Below are 14,043 nucleotides of genomic sequence, written 5' to 3' on the forward strand. Positions count from 1 at the left end.
TTTGGGGTTATATGAATTTTTAAAAGAATAATTAAATTCTTGAAAAAAATAGAGTGATGAAAACGTTGGATATTTAGGGTTTTTTTTGGGGGGAGGGGGGGGGGAGGGAGATAAGGAAAGTAGCATAAAAACGTTGGAAAAAGTAGCATAAAAATATTTCTTAAAAAATATTTTTCTAAGAAATATATTATACTCTCTAAACAAACATTAGAAAATATTTTCCGGAAAAAACTTTTCACTCACCAACCAAACATGAGAAAATAAGTGATAAAATCATTCATTTTTCATGGAAACATTTTCCTTCGTACCAAACACAACAACTCTGAAAGTTTTAATTAACTTTTCTAAAAAAAATTATAAAATGAAAAGTTTAAAAATAATTTATTAAAAAATAGATAAGTTTTTTAAATAGATAAAAAAGAAAAGTATCACCTAAAATAAAATAATAAATTTTATTTCTTGATTCACAAGTCTAAACAAAAATCGAGAAGCCAAACGAATGAAATTTTCCGCCTAGCTTATTTATCAAATGAAGCTAATAGAGTGATTTATCTTTCTAGTGACAAAAAGCTTCTTTAACAAAGTGCAATATTTCTTTTTTAGTTTACCTCTATGCAAATATACAGTATTTCTAGTGATCAAGCACTTTGTGAGTAGGGGCGGATTTAGGGGCGGATGGGTTCACCCGAACCTCCTTCGCTGAAAAATTACATTATATTAAATTTTGAATCTACTTGACACAGTCCAAAAGTATAGTTTAGTGGTCAAGGGGGTTCAAAATTTTTGTAAGGTTATAGGTTCAATTCCCACTAGCTACAATTTTTTTAACTTTTTTTTTGAACCCCTTTCGCGAAGATCCTGTCTCCGCCTTTGTGAGTTATGACGTCTATATAAATGTGAGAAACAAGTGTACATAATTTAGTAGCAACTTTTGTGTATTTTTCGAACTTCTTACCTATAATCATATTATTTTAATTTTTTTAAAACTAAATTTATGACCTAATGTTGCCCGTCAAAGTAGTAATAACCAAATAATATCTTGTCCCAAAGTTTTTAAAAAGTATGATTGTTTTTTCCTTTTCCAATTGTTTTTTTAAAATGCTGATTGGTCTCACAGTTTCAAGACTTGTGCATTAATTCTTTTGATTTATCTTCCTTTAAAATGAACCGTTTATTTTTTTCTACCTTTTATAATAACTAGTTTTAGGTGCTAGCTTTACACGTGTACCCTATATCAATAAATATAAAATTGTAATAGATTATTTAAATATTTTTGACAAGGTGGGTTGCTCTAATGGTAAGCATCCTCCACTTCCAACAAAGAGGTTGTGAGTTCGAGTCACCTTAAGAGCAAGATGGGGAGTTCTTGGAGGGAAGGATGCCGAGGGTCATTTCGAAACAATCTCTCTACCCCAGGGTAGGGGTAAGGTCTGCGTACACATTACCCTCCCCAGACCCTACTAGTGGGATTATACTGGGTTGTTGTTGTTGTTATTCATAGCATGACGTGTTATTATAAAGTGTCATTCGCAGGTATTTCTAGATTTAATGTTGAGTTAAAGAGTATAATAATTATGGATATTGAGAGAATTTGATGTATTTGCATTTTCGTGTATATAAAAGAAGTGTTTAATTAAAGAGTAATGGACATACTATTGCATACTCAAAGAATCAAGTATAACTTTTCACAAAGTCTTTCTCTAATTTTTTATTTAAAATAATTAACTTATATAACATAACTGTTTTTACTTCTAGGAGTAGTTAAAAACTATAGTTAATAAGAATAAAGAAAATCGAAGTAGCGTTGACCGACATATCGACTCTAGTTATATTTTCATACTTCAGTCTTTCTTTATTTTTATTTTTCCTTTTTACTAAGATAATTAAATTATTGGTTATAGTTCTACAACAAAGAATAATTCAAACACAAAATAAGTAATAGATGTTATAAATATATTATATTATGGATATTCATTTAGTACTCCGTTGTAAATAAGCTTCCTGAAGAAGCTTATCCATATGAGACTCTGTCACAAATATGTTTATCTATTTAGTACTCTATTGGAAATAAGCCTTCTGAAAAAGCTTATTCTTTCGGTACTCTGTTATGGATAAATATTACCCATGGTAGAAGATAATCTATATCTGGTACAATAACAACTTACAAGCAGCTTACACAACAGATTAGAATAGCAGCTTACAAGCAACTTACACAACAACTTACAAGGAGCTTACATAACAGCTTACAAGCAGCTTACACAGCAGTTTGCAGTAGCAGCTTACACAACAGCTTTATTTCTTCTATAAATAGAGGAGTTTTCAGTTCATTATGTACAGAAGTTTGAAATTTGAATAATATATCAGTTTCTCTCTATACTTGTCTTTACTTTACAGTCTTTATTTTATAACACGTTATCAGCACGAGACTCTGCCATCTCGAGCAAATACTTTGAAAGTATCAGAGGTACGAACTTTGCTTTTCTAAATAATGTCAAGTCTTTCTAAACTTGAATTTGTAGCCCTCGATATATCGGGCAAAAGCTACATGTCTTGGGTGTTTGATGCTGAAATTCATCTTGATGTGATGGGTATGGCAGACACCATCATGGACAAAAATCAAGCATCAAACTAAGGCCGTGCCAAAGCAATGATATTCCTACGCCATCACCTTGATGAAGGCCTGAAAATGGAATATCTCACTATTAAAGATCCAGTCATACTGTGGAATAATTTGAAAGATAGATATGACCACCTGAAAATGGTCGTTCTTCCACAGGCACGTTATGATTTGACTCATCTAAGGCTACAAGATTTGAAATCTATCGGTGAGTATAATTCTACTATGTTCAGAATTATTTTTCAATTGAAACTATGTGGTAATAATATTACTGATCATGATATGTTGGAGAAAACTTTCACCACTTTTCATGCCTCGAATATGCTCCTGCAGCAGCAATATCGAGAGATGAGATTCAAAAAGTATTCTAAACTTATCTCACATCTTCTTGTAGCCGAGCAACATAATGGGCTATTAATAAAAAAAACCATGAAAGTCGACTTACTGATTCTTGTCCATTCCCTGAAGTGAATGAAACGAACTTCCACCAAGCTAAGCGTGGAAGAGGACGTGGCCCCAGTCGTGGTCATGGCCGTGATTGGGGTAGAAACTCTAATCATGGTAATAATAATACACCAAAGAACCCTCCTCACCACCAGCAGTGAAAAATGAAGGAACAAAAGCATGAAGCGGTGCAAGCAGCAAATCCAAAAAATGCATGCTATAGATGTGGAGGAAAAAAGCACTGGTCACGTACCTGTCGTACGCCAAAGCACCTGGTTGAGCTTTATCAAGCCTCCCTGAAGAAGACAGAAAAATGCTGAAGCAAATTTTATTTCTGAAGATAATTTAGACTTCATGCATTTGGATGTAGCTGATTACTTTGCACTCCCGGAAGGAGAAACAAGTCATATGATCGGTGATGAATCTATAGAGATACAAATATTTTAATTTTTGTTGTTTGTAGTAGATAGTATGGTTATATAATTGTTGCACATAAATAAAAGTTATGCTTTGATAATGATGTTTACTATCATATTTATTTTGTTTATGTCATTTTGAAGAATATGGATAATCCTCAAATTATATTTGGATCAAAGACCAATCATGAAGATATTTGTGTAATTGATAGTGGAACAACCCATGCCATATTCAAAGATCAGAAATACTTTTCTTATTTGCATAAGGAAAAAGCAGATGTTTCTGCAATTTCTGGTAATATAAGTTTGACTGAAGGATCCGGAAGAGTTACTGTATTTATGTGTAAGGGAACAAAACTTATAATAGATAATGCATTATTCTCCTCCAAGTCCCGAAGAAACTTGTTGAGTTTTATAGATATCCGCCGAAATGGGTATCATGTTGAGACAATAAATAAAATGAACATGGAATATCTTTGTATTACAAAGAATATTTCTGGTCAGAAATGCATTATAGAAAAGTTTTCAACTTTATCTTCTGGCTTATACAATTCAAAGATTAGTACAGTTGAAGCACACTCTATCATAAACCAGAAGTTTACTGATTCAAATATTTTTGTGCTTTGGCATGGCCGTTTGGGCCATCCCGGATCAATAATGATGAGACGAATTACTGAAAATTCGATTGGGCATTCATTAAAGAACCTGAAGATTCTTACAAATAATGAATTTTCTTGTGATGCTTATTATCAAGGCAAAATGATCACTAGACCATCACCAATGAAGATTGACATTGAATCCCCTGTCTTTTTAGAACGTATACATGGCGATATAGGTGGACATATTCACCCACCAAGTGGGTTGTTTAGATATTTTATGGTCCTAATAAATTCATCTTCAAGATGGTCTCATGTGTGCCTACTATCATCTCGCAACGTGGCATTTGCAAAGCTATTAGCCCAAATAATTCGATTAAGGGCACAATTCCCAGATTATCCTTTAAAGGCTATTCGCCTTGATAATGCTGGAGAATTCTCATCTCAAACTTTTGATGATTACTGCCTATCAGTTGGGATAAAAGTTGAACATCCTGTAGCTTATGGTCATACTCAAAATGGCCTTGCAGAGTCAATGATTAAATGCCTGCAATTGATAGCAAGACTAATACTTATGAAAATAAAATTGCCCACTACTGTTTGGGGCCATGCTATCTTGCATGCAATATCACTTATCAATTTCAGACCGACACATTATAATAAATATTCTCCGTCACAATTAGATTTTGGTCATGAACCAAATATTACTCATCTATAAATTTTTAGATGTACTGTATATGTGCCAGTAGCACCACCACATCGCAGTAAGATGGGCCCGCAGAGAAGGTTATGAATATATGTTGGGTTTGAATCACCATCTATTATTCGCTATCTTGAACCATTGATGAGAGATTTATTTACTGCCCGATTTGCAGATTGTCGGTTTGATAAAATAAATTTTCCACAATTAGGGGGAGAGAAAAAGGAAATCAAAAGAGAAATTGTGTGGAATGTTTCATCATTATCTCATTTTGATCCACGTACCCCTATATGTAATCAGGAGGTCCAGAAGATCATCTATTTATAAAATATAGCAAATCAAATGTCAGACGCGTTTACTGATTTAAAAAGGATAACTAAGTCACATATCCCTGCAGAGAATGTGCCTATACGAATTGATGTCCTAGCAGGACTTTCTACTAGCATAAGAACTAGTGAACCTAAAGCACGCCTGAAGCGTGGTAAGCCTTTGGGTTCTAAGGATCGAAATCCTCGGAAAAAAAAAATCGACAAATGATCAAAACGATATTATAAAGGGATTTCCTGAAGAGACCCAAGATCTGATTAGTTCTAAGATTCCTGAAGAAATCACTGAACCCGAGACTCAAGTTAGCGAGAAACTTTAATAAGTTCTACTAGTGATGAGATTAATTTAAATCGATCTGAAATAGTGGTGGATAATATTTTTGCTTATAATGTTGTACTTAATATTATACAAGATAGTGAGGATTTTGAACTCCGATCTGTTAAAGAATGTTGACAAAGATCTGATTGGCCAAAATGGCAAGAGTCAATTCAATCGGAATTGAAGTCACTTGCTAAAAGAGAGGTCTTTGGACCAGTAGTCCAAATACCTGCTGGTATAAAGCGAGTTGGTCATAAATAGATTTTTGTGCGAAAAAGGAATTATAAAAATGAAGTTGAAAGATACAAGGCTTGCCTTTTTGCACAAGGATTCTCACAACGGCCTGGAGTCGATTATGAAGAAACATATTCACCCGTTATGGATGTCATAACATTTTGATATCTCATCAGTTTAGCCTTACGTGAAATGCTTGAAATATATCTAATGGATGTGGTTACAGCTTATCTGTACGGGTCACTTGATAATAAAATTTACATGAAAATCCCTGAAGGATTTAAAATGCCTGAAGTATATTCAAAATCTCGAAAAATATACTTAATTAAATTACAAAGATCTTTGTACGATTTAAAACAATTTGGGCGCATGTGGTATGATCGTCTCAGTGAATATTTGCTGAAAGAGGGTTACATAAATGATGTTATTTGTCCATGTATTTTTATAAAAAAAATGGCATCCGAATTTTGTTATACTTGTTGTTTATGTTGATGACATAAATCTTGTTGGAACTCCAGAAGAGCTCCAAAAGGCAATTGAATATCTTAAGAGAGAATTTGAGATGAAAGATCTTGGAAAGACAAAACTTTGTCTTGGTCTGCAAATTGAACATTTAGCAGACGTGATCTTTATCCATCAATCTGCCTATACAGAAAGGGTCTTAAATCGCTTTTACATGGACAAAGCGCACCCATTGAGTACACCAATGGTTATTCGATCACTTGAAATGAATAAAGATTTGTTCTGACCTCCATAAGAGGATGAGGAACTCCTTGGTCCCGAAGTACCCTATCTCAGTGCAATTAGTGCACTAATGTATCTTGCTAATGCTACAAGGCCTGACATAGCATTTTCTATTAATTTACTAGCAAGATATAGTTTTTGTACTACACGGAGACATTGGAACAAGATTAAGCATATATTACGATATTTAAAGGGAACTCTTGATATGGGTTTGTTTTATGCTAACAAAGATAGTGCAGATCTTGTAGGTTATGCAGATGCATGTTATTTATCTGATCCCCATAAAGCTAGATCTCAAACCGGGTACGTGTTTACATGTGAAGGTACTATCATATCATGTCGCTCCACAAAGCAATATATTATTGCTACTTCTTCAAATCATGCTGAAATAATAGCTATTCATGAAGCAAGTAGGGAATGCGTATGATTGAGATCAATAATTCATTTTATTCGAGAAAAATATGGTTTAGAATGTGAGAAAAGACCCACAATTTTATACGAAGACAATATTGCATGCATAGCCCAATTGAAGGGAGGATTTATAAAAGGAGATAGAACGAAGCACATTTCCCCAAAATTATTCTACACACACGATCTTCAGAAAAATGGTGACATTGATGTGCAATAAATCCATTCAACTGACAATCCGGTAGATTTATTCACAAAATCTTTACCAACTTCAACTTTTAAGAAGATGGTATACAAGATTGGAATGCGGAGACTCAAATATTTGAAACAAAGTTTTCACCAGGGGGAGTAAAATACGCGATGTACTTTTTTTTTCTTACTAAGGTTTTTTCTCATATGGTTTTTCTTATAAGGTTTTTAATGAGACAGCTAGCAATGCGTATTACTAAATATGTGTACTCTTTTTCCTTCACTAGGATTTTTTCCCATAGGGTTTTTTCCTAGTAAGGTTTTAATGAGGCACATTATCTTTTAATGAACATCCAAGGGGGAGTGTTATAAATATATTATATTATGAATATTTATTTAGTACTCCGTTGTAAATAAGCTTCCTGAAGAAACTTATCCATATGAGACTTCGTTGTAAATATGTTTATCTATTTAGTACTCTATTGGAAATAAGCCTCCTGAAGAAGTTTATCCTTTCGGTACTCCGTTATGGATAAATATTACCCATGGTAGAAGATTATCTATATCTGGTACAGTAACAGCTTACAAGCAGCTTACACATCAGCTTAGAGTAGCAGCTTACAAGCAGCTTACACAGCAGCTTGCAGTAGCAGCTTACACAACAACTTTCTTTCTTCTATAAATAGAGGAGTTTTCAGTTCATTATATACATAAGTTTGAAGTTTGAATAATATATCAGTTTCTCTCTATACTTGTCTTTACTTTACAGTCTTTATTTTATAACAATAGCTATGTTTTACCTATTTTCTGTGGATTTTTTCATTTTTGATATTACTTGTCTTCTGCAAAATTGTTGTTGTTACATATCTCAAATAAAGAAATGATATATACAAAATATTTAATAGTAGGACTTTCTATATAGTTTAATAAATATAAATCAACAAACGTCTTTAAAGCAATTTTTTTTAAAAAGTGTTAATCCTGAAAATGATGAATATTTATCCTATTTAGCTAGTTTGATAAGAAGAAATCCTCAAGATCCAACGATGAATAAAATCAAATAATAAAGTTTTAAATTAATTGTAGTTACAATTTTATCTAAGATCAAATTCACTTAGGAAAAGTAAAAAAAGTCATAAATAGCATATATATATATATATATATATATATATATATATATATATAGTCTTATTTCTATTTCAATCCAACAATCAGGATGGATAGAAAGACATACCATCTGTCCTTTGATTCTCTGGCCGAGTTGGAATTGTGGGGAGAGCTATAGCTCCAGACGAAGATTAACGACTTGGCATTACCGGTTAAGGAGAAGGTCTTGAAGCTCGACTGATTAGAGAGTAGGTCTTGGTAAGGACAGTAAGCATTACAGATCCTGGTCCTGGGGAACAAGAGTCAGAGTTCAACCTACTTGAAAGCGGTCTTTAGCCAATGAAATCGGGACAAGCCTGCTGATGTATTCCATCATCAACACCAGAGGCACCATCAGAGGTAGCATCAACATCAGAGGCACCTTCAACATCCAATAATGCTTCACCCCCCATTCTTAAGATTTCTAGCCCTGTCTGGGTAAAGCCATTTTTAAGGGAATATATATATATATATATATATATATATATATAAAAGTTATCATTAACAAAATATTTTATAAATCATAATTAAAATAAAAATCTTTCAGAGATTTGTAATAAAATTTAAATTTACTTTTTAAATATTTTTTTGTAGTATCTGAATTGAGTATATATTTATAAAGTTCTTACTCTTTTCTATTAAATTGTTTAGATAAATTTTTATATTTTTTATTGCTATTAATAAAATTACTGAACCGAACAAACTATTTTTATTGTGAACCTTTTATCCTATAAGATCAAACGTTAACATCCTTTATTTCAATGTAAATTCAGTGCTATCATTACTTGTTAGTAGGAACTACTCATATATGCTAGAGTACAAGAAAAAATAACATTTTTGTAGAATAATTGGAATATCCAATTCAAACTCTTAAAGCTCTTTTCTTGCTTTTTACTTTTTCAAATTAAGGGTTACGGTTTTCCAATTCTATGAAAGCTCGTACACAAGTATGAGGAGCTACACATATATTTGTGCTACAATAGAATGAGTAACGTTTCTAGAATACAACTCAACGCCCTAAATATTAGTTCCTCTAAGTTTTAGAATAGTTTTAAGTTTTAACACTCAATTCAAAGCACTTTTTTTATTTTATAGTTTTTTGTTTTTTAATTTTTTATTTTAAAGTCCGAAATATTATGACTTCTTATATAATTCAAATAAGAAAAGATTTAATAATCAAAATTATGGGATTTTTGAATCCTAAATATTAGGAAAATAATAAAATTACTATTTTGTCCAATGTGAAACTCTATTTTAAAAGATAAAAAAAACGAACGATATTTCGGTAAGAGCATTCTTGTTTTTAATATAATAAATAGGAAATTGTACGTACAAATTGGATTGCAATAATAGTTAAGGCACGTGCTTTCTGGTGTTTGATGCAGCTTTAGGTATTATAACTCTTGAATTTGACGGGAGTTACCTGATATTTTTAGTTTTCCATTAAACTTAACAAATAAAGTTTTGTCAAAATATTTGATGAAAATAAAAAATGCACACTTTTAACAAACGTAAAAGATTAAACCGATCAGAAAAATATTAAGGAACTGCTTCAAAACTTACCCCAATCATAAGGGGCCATCTTTATTACTTTCTCAAAAGAACACCATTATTATTTTGTGCTAACCTGATCATCTTAGATGTGGACAGTCTAAATAATAATTTAGCAAACTAGCCCCACAATATTCAATGACAATGAAATATAGGTCCACAAATAGCAAAAAATGTCACAATTAATTAAATATTACAAAGTCGACAATATGGACAAATCTTCAATTGCTAAACATCCTCATAGTCCCAACCTACAACGGGATTTCAATTAGATTGAGAGACATACGCTGGAATTAAGAGAAAAGTGTCCCATTCTTTTGTCTAATTTAATTAATGTCCAAACAACAAAGCAGAAAGCACAAGTCTCCTAGCAAGCAAACTCTGCAAAATGTCTGAAATGCCCTCAAGCAAAAAGGTTTTCTACTTATAAAATCAAGGACCTCTAGGCAATATCACTATCAATGCGCAATGGATAAAACTTTTACAGCGCAAATAACTAAACGAAATCTCCAAAGCACCCTCTGCTCGGCAAGGAATTATGTCAACAGACAAATTATATTAATAGCATACAATAATATATATATATATAAAATATTATGAATGTTCATTTAGTACTCCGTTGAAAATAAATTTTCTGAACAAGCTTATCTATATGAGACTCCGCCGTAAATATGTTTATCTATTTAATACTCTATTGGAGATAGTCTTTTGAAGAAACTTATCCTTTCAGTACCCCGTTATAGATAAACATCACACCGGTAGAATATCATCTATATCTGGTACAATGAGTTTATTCTTTCAGTACCCCATTATGGATAAACATCATACCCGGTAGAAGATTATCTATATCTGGTACAATGAGCTTATCCTTTCGGTACCCCACTATGGATAAACATTACCCCCGATAGAAGATTATCTATATTTGGTATAATGAGCTTATCCTTTCGGTACTCCGTTATGGATAAACATTACCCCCGGTAGAAGATTATCTATATCTGGTATAATGAGCTTATCCTTTCGGTACTTCGTTATGGATAAACATTACCATCAGTAGAAGATTATCTATATCTGGTATAATGAGCTTATCCTTTCGGTACTTCGTTATGGATAAACATTACCATCAGTAGAAGATTATCTATATCTGGTATAATGAGCTTATCCTTTCGGTACTCTGTTATGGATAAACATTACCCCTGGTAGAAGATTATCTATATCTGGTACAGTAGCAGCTTACACAGCAGCTTGCAAAAACAGCTTACACAACAACTTGCTTTCTTATATAAATAGAGGAGATTTCAGTTCGTTATGTACATAAGTTTGAAGTTTGAATAATATATCAGTTTCTCTCTATACTTGTCTTTACTTTACAGTCTTCATTTTATAACACGTTATCAGCACGAGACTCTGCCATCTCGAGCAAATACTTTGAAAGTATCAGAGGTATGAACTTTGTTTTTCTAAATAATGTCAAATCTTTCTAAACTTGAGTTTATAGCCCTGGATATATCGGGCAAAAGTTACATGTCTTGGGTGCTTGATGCTGAAATTCATCTTGATGTGATGGGTCTGGCAGACACCATCATGGACAAAAATCAAGCATCAAACCAAGACCGTGCCAAAGCAATGATATTCCTACGCCATCACCTTGATGAAGGCTTGAAAATGAAATATCTCACTATTAAAGATCCAGTCATACCGTGGAATAATTTAAAAGATAGATATGACCACCTGAAGATGGTCGTTCTTCCACATGCACGTTATGATTGGACTTATCTAAGGTTACAAGATTTTAAATCTATCAGTGGGTATAATTCTGATATGTTCAGAATTATTTTCCAATTGAAACTATGTGGTGATAATATTACTGATTATGATATGTTGGAAAAAACTTTCACCACTTTTCATGCCTCGAATATACTCCTGCAACAGCAATATCGAGAGATGAGATTCAAAAAATATTCTGAACTTATCTCACATCTTCTTGTAGGCGAGCAACATAATAGGTTATTAATGAAAAACCATGAAAGTCGACCTACTGGTTCTTGTCCATTCCCTGAAGTGAATGAGACGAACTTCCACCAAGCTAAACGTGGAAGAGGACGTGGACCCAGTCGTGGTCATGGCCGTGGTCGGGGAAGAAACTCTAATCATGGTAATAATAATGCACCAAAGAACCCTCCTCACCACAAACAATGGAAAAAGAAGGAACAAAAGCATGAATCGGTGCAAGCAACAAAATCAAAAAATGCATGCTATAGATGTGGAGGAAAAGGGCACTGGGTCACGTACATGTTGTACGCCAAAGCACCTAGTTGAGCTGTATCAAACCTCCCTGAAGAAGACAGCGAAAAATACTGAAGCAAATTTTATTTTTGAAGATAATTTAGGCTTTATGCATTTGGATGTAGCCAATTACTTTGCACTCCCGGAAGGAGAAACAAGTCATGTAATCGGTGATGAATCTGTAGAGATGTAAATTTTTTAATTTTTGTTGTTTGTAGTAGATAGTATGATTATGTAATTATTATACATAAATAAAAGTTATGCTTTGATAATGATGTTTACTATCATATTTATTTTGTTTATGTCATTTTGAAGAATATGGATAATCCTCAAATTATGTTTGGATCAAAAACCAATCATGAAGATATTTGTGTAATTGATAGTGGAACAACTCATGCCATATTCAAAGATCAGAAATACTTTTCTTATTTGCATAAGAAAAAAGCAATGTTTCAACATTTTATGGTAATATAAGTTTAATTGAAGGTTCCGGAAGAGCCACTATATTTCTGTCTAAGAGAACAAAACTTATAATAGACAATGCATTATTCTCCTCCAAGTCCCGAAGAAACTTGTTGAGTTTTTTAGATATCCGTTGAAATGGATATCATGTTGAGGCGATAGATGAAATGAATATGGAATATCTTTGTATTATAAAGAATGTTTCTGGACATAAGTGCATTGTAGAAAAGTTACCAACTTTATCTTCTGGCTTATACTATTCAAAGATTAGTACAGTTGAAGCACACTCTACCGTAAACTAGAAGTTTACTGATTTAAATATTTTTATGCTTTGGCATACCCGTTTGGACCATTCTGGATCAATAATGATGAGACAAATTACTGAAAATTCTAGTGGGAATCCATTAAAGAACTTGAAGATTCTTACAAATAATGAATTTTCTTGTGATGCTTGTTATCAAGGCAAAATGATCACTAGACCATCACCAATGAAGGTTGGCATTGAATCTCCTGCCTTTTTAGAACGTATACATGGGGATATATATGGACTTATTCACCCACCAAGTGGGTTGTTCAGATATTTTATGGTCCTAATAGATGCATCTTCAAGATGGTCTCATGTGTGCCTACTATCATCTCGCAACCTGGAGTTTACAAAGCTATTAGCCCAAATAATTCGATTAAGGGCACAATTCCCAGATTATCCTATAAAGACTATTCGCCTTGATAATGCTGGAGAATTCTCATCTCAAGATTTTGATGATTATTGTTTATCAGTTGGGATAAAAGTTGAACATCCTGTAGCTTATGTTCATACTCAAAATGGCCTTGCAGAGTCATTTATTAAATGCCTGCAATTGATAGCAAAACCACTACTTATGAAAACAAAATTGCTCATTACTGTTTGGGGCCATGCTACCTTACATGCATCATCACTTATCCGTGTCAGACTGACACATTATAATAAATATTCTCTGTCATAATTAGTTTTTGGTCATGAACCAAATATTGCCCATCTACGAATTTTTAGATGTATTGTATATGTGCCAATAGCACCACCATAGCGCAGTAAGATGATCCCGCAGAGAAGATTAGGAATATATGTTGGGTTTGAATCACCCTCTATTATTCGCTATCTTGTACCATTGACAGGAGATTTATTTATTGCTCGATTTACAGATTGTCGGTTTGATGAAACCAATTTCCCACAATTATGGGGAGAGAAAAAGGAAATCAAAAGAGAAATTGTGTAGAAAGTTTTATCACTATCCCATTTTTATCCACGTACCCATATATGTAATCAGGAGGTCCTAAAGATTATCCATTTATAAAATATAGCAAATCAAATGCCAGACGCGTTTACTGATTTGAAAAGGATAACTAAGTCACATATCCCTACAGAGAATGTGTCTATCCGAATTGATGTTCCAACAGAACCATCTACTAGCATGAGAGCTAGTGAACCTAAAGCACGCCTGAAGCGTGGTAGACCTTGGGTTCTAAGGATCGAACTCCTCGAAAAAAAAAACAACAAATGATCAAAACGATACTATGAAGGGATCCCCTGAAGAGACCCAAGATCTGATTAGTTCTAAGATTCCTGAAGAA

The 14,043-nt window shown here is 33.0% G+C and overlaps 1 long non-coding RNA gene across 1 annotated transcript; it reads right to left on the minus strand.

Moving 5' to 3' along the window:
• Window positions 1-2,888: 2,888 nt before the first annotated feature.
• On the minus strand, window positions 2,889-12,190 carry LOC138908800 (uncharacterized). The gene is made up of 3 exons (XR_011415208.1): window positions 12,107-12,190; window positions 3,315-3,357; window positions 2,889-2,944 (listed from the first exon to the last, which is right to left on the minus strand). It is a non-coding gene; the product is annotated as an uncharacterized lncRNA (long non-coding RNA).
• Window positions 12,191-14,043: the final 1,853 nt, after the last annotated feature.

The sequence above is a fragment of the Nicotiana tomentosiformis genome, chromosome 3, assembly GCF_000390325.3.
Source record: "Nicotiana tomentosiformis chromosome 3, ASM39032v3, whole genome shotgun sequence".
Classification (NCBI taxonomy): Eukaryota; Viridiplantae; Streptophyta; class Magnoliopsida; order Solanales; family Solanaceae; genus Nicotiana; species Nicotiana tomentosiformis.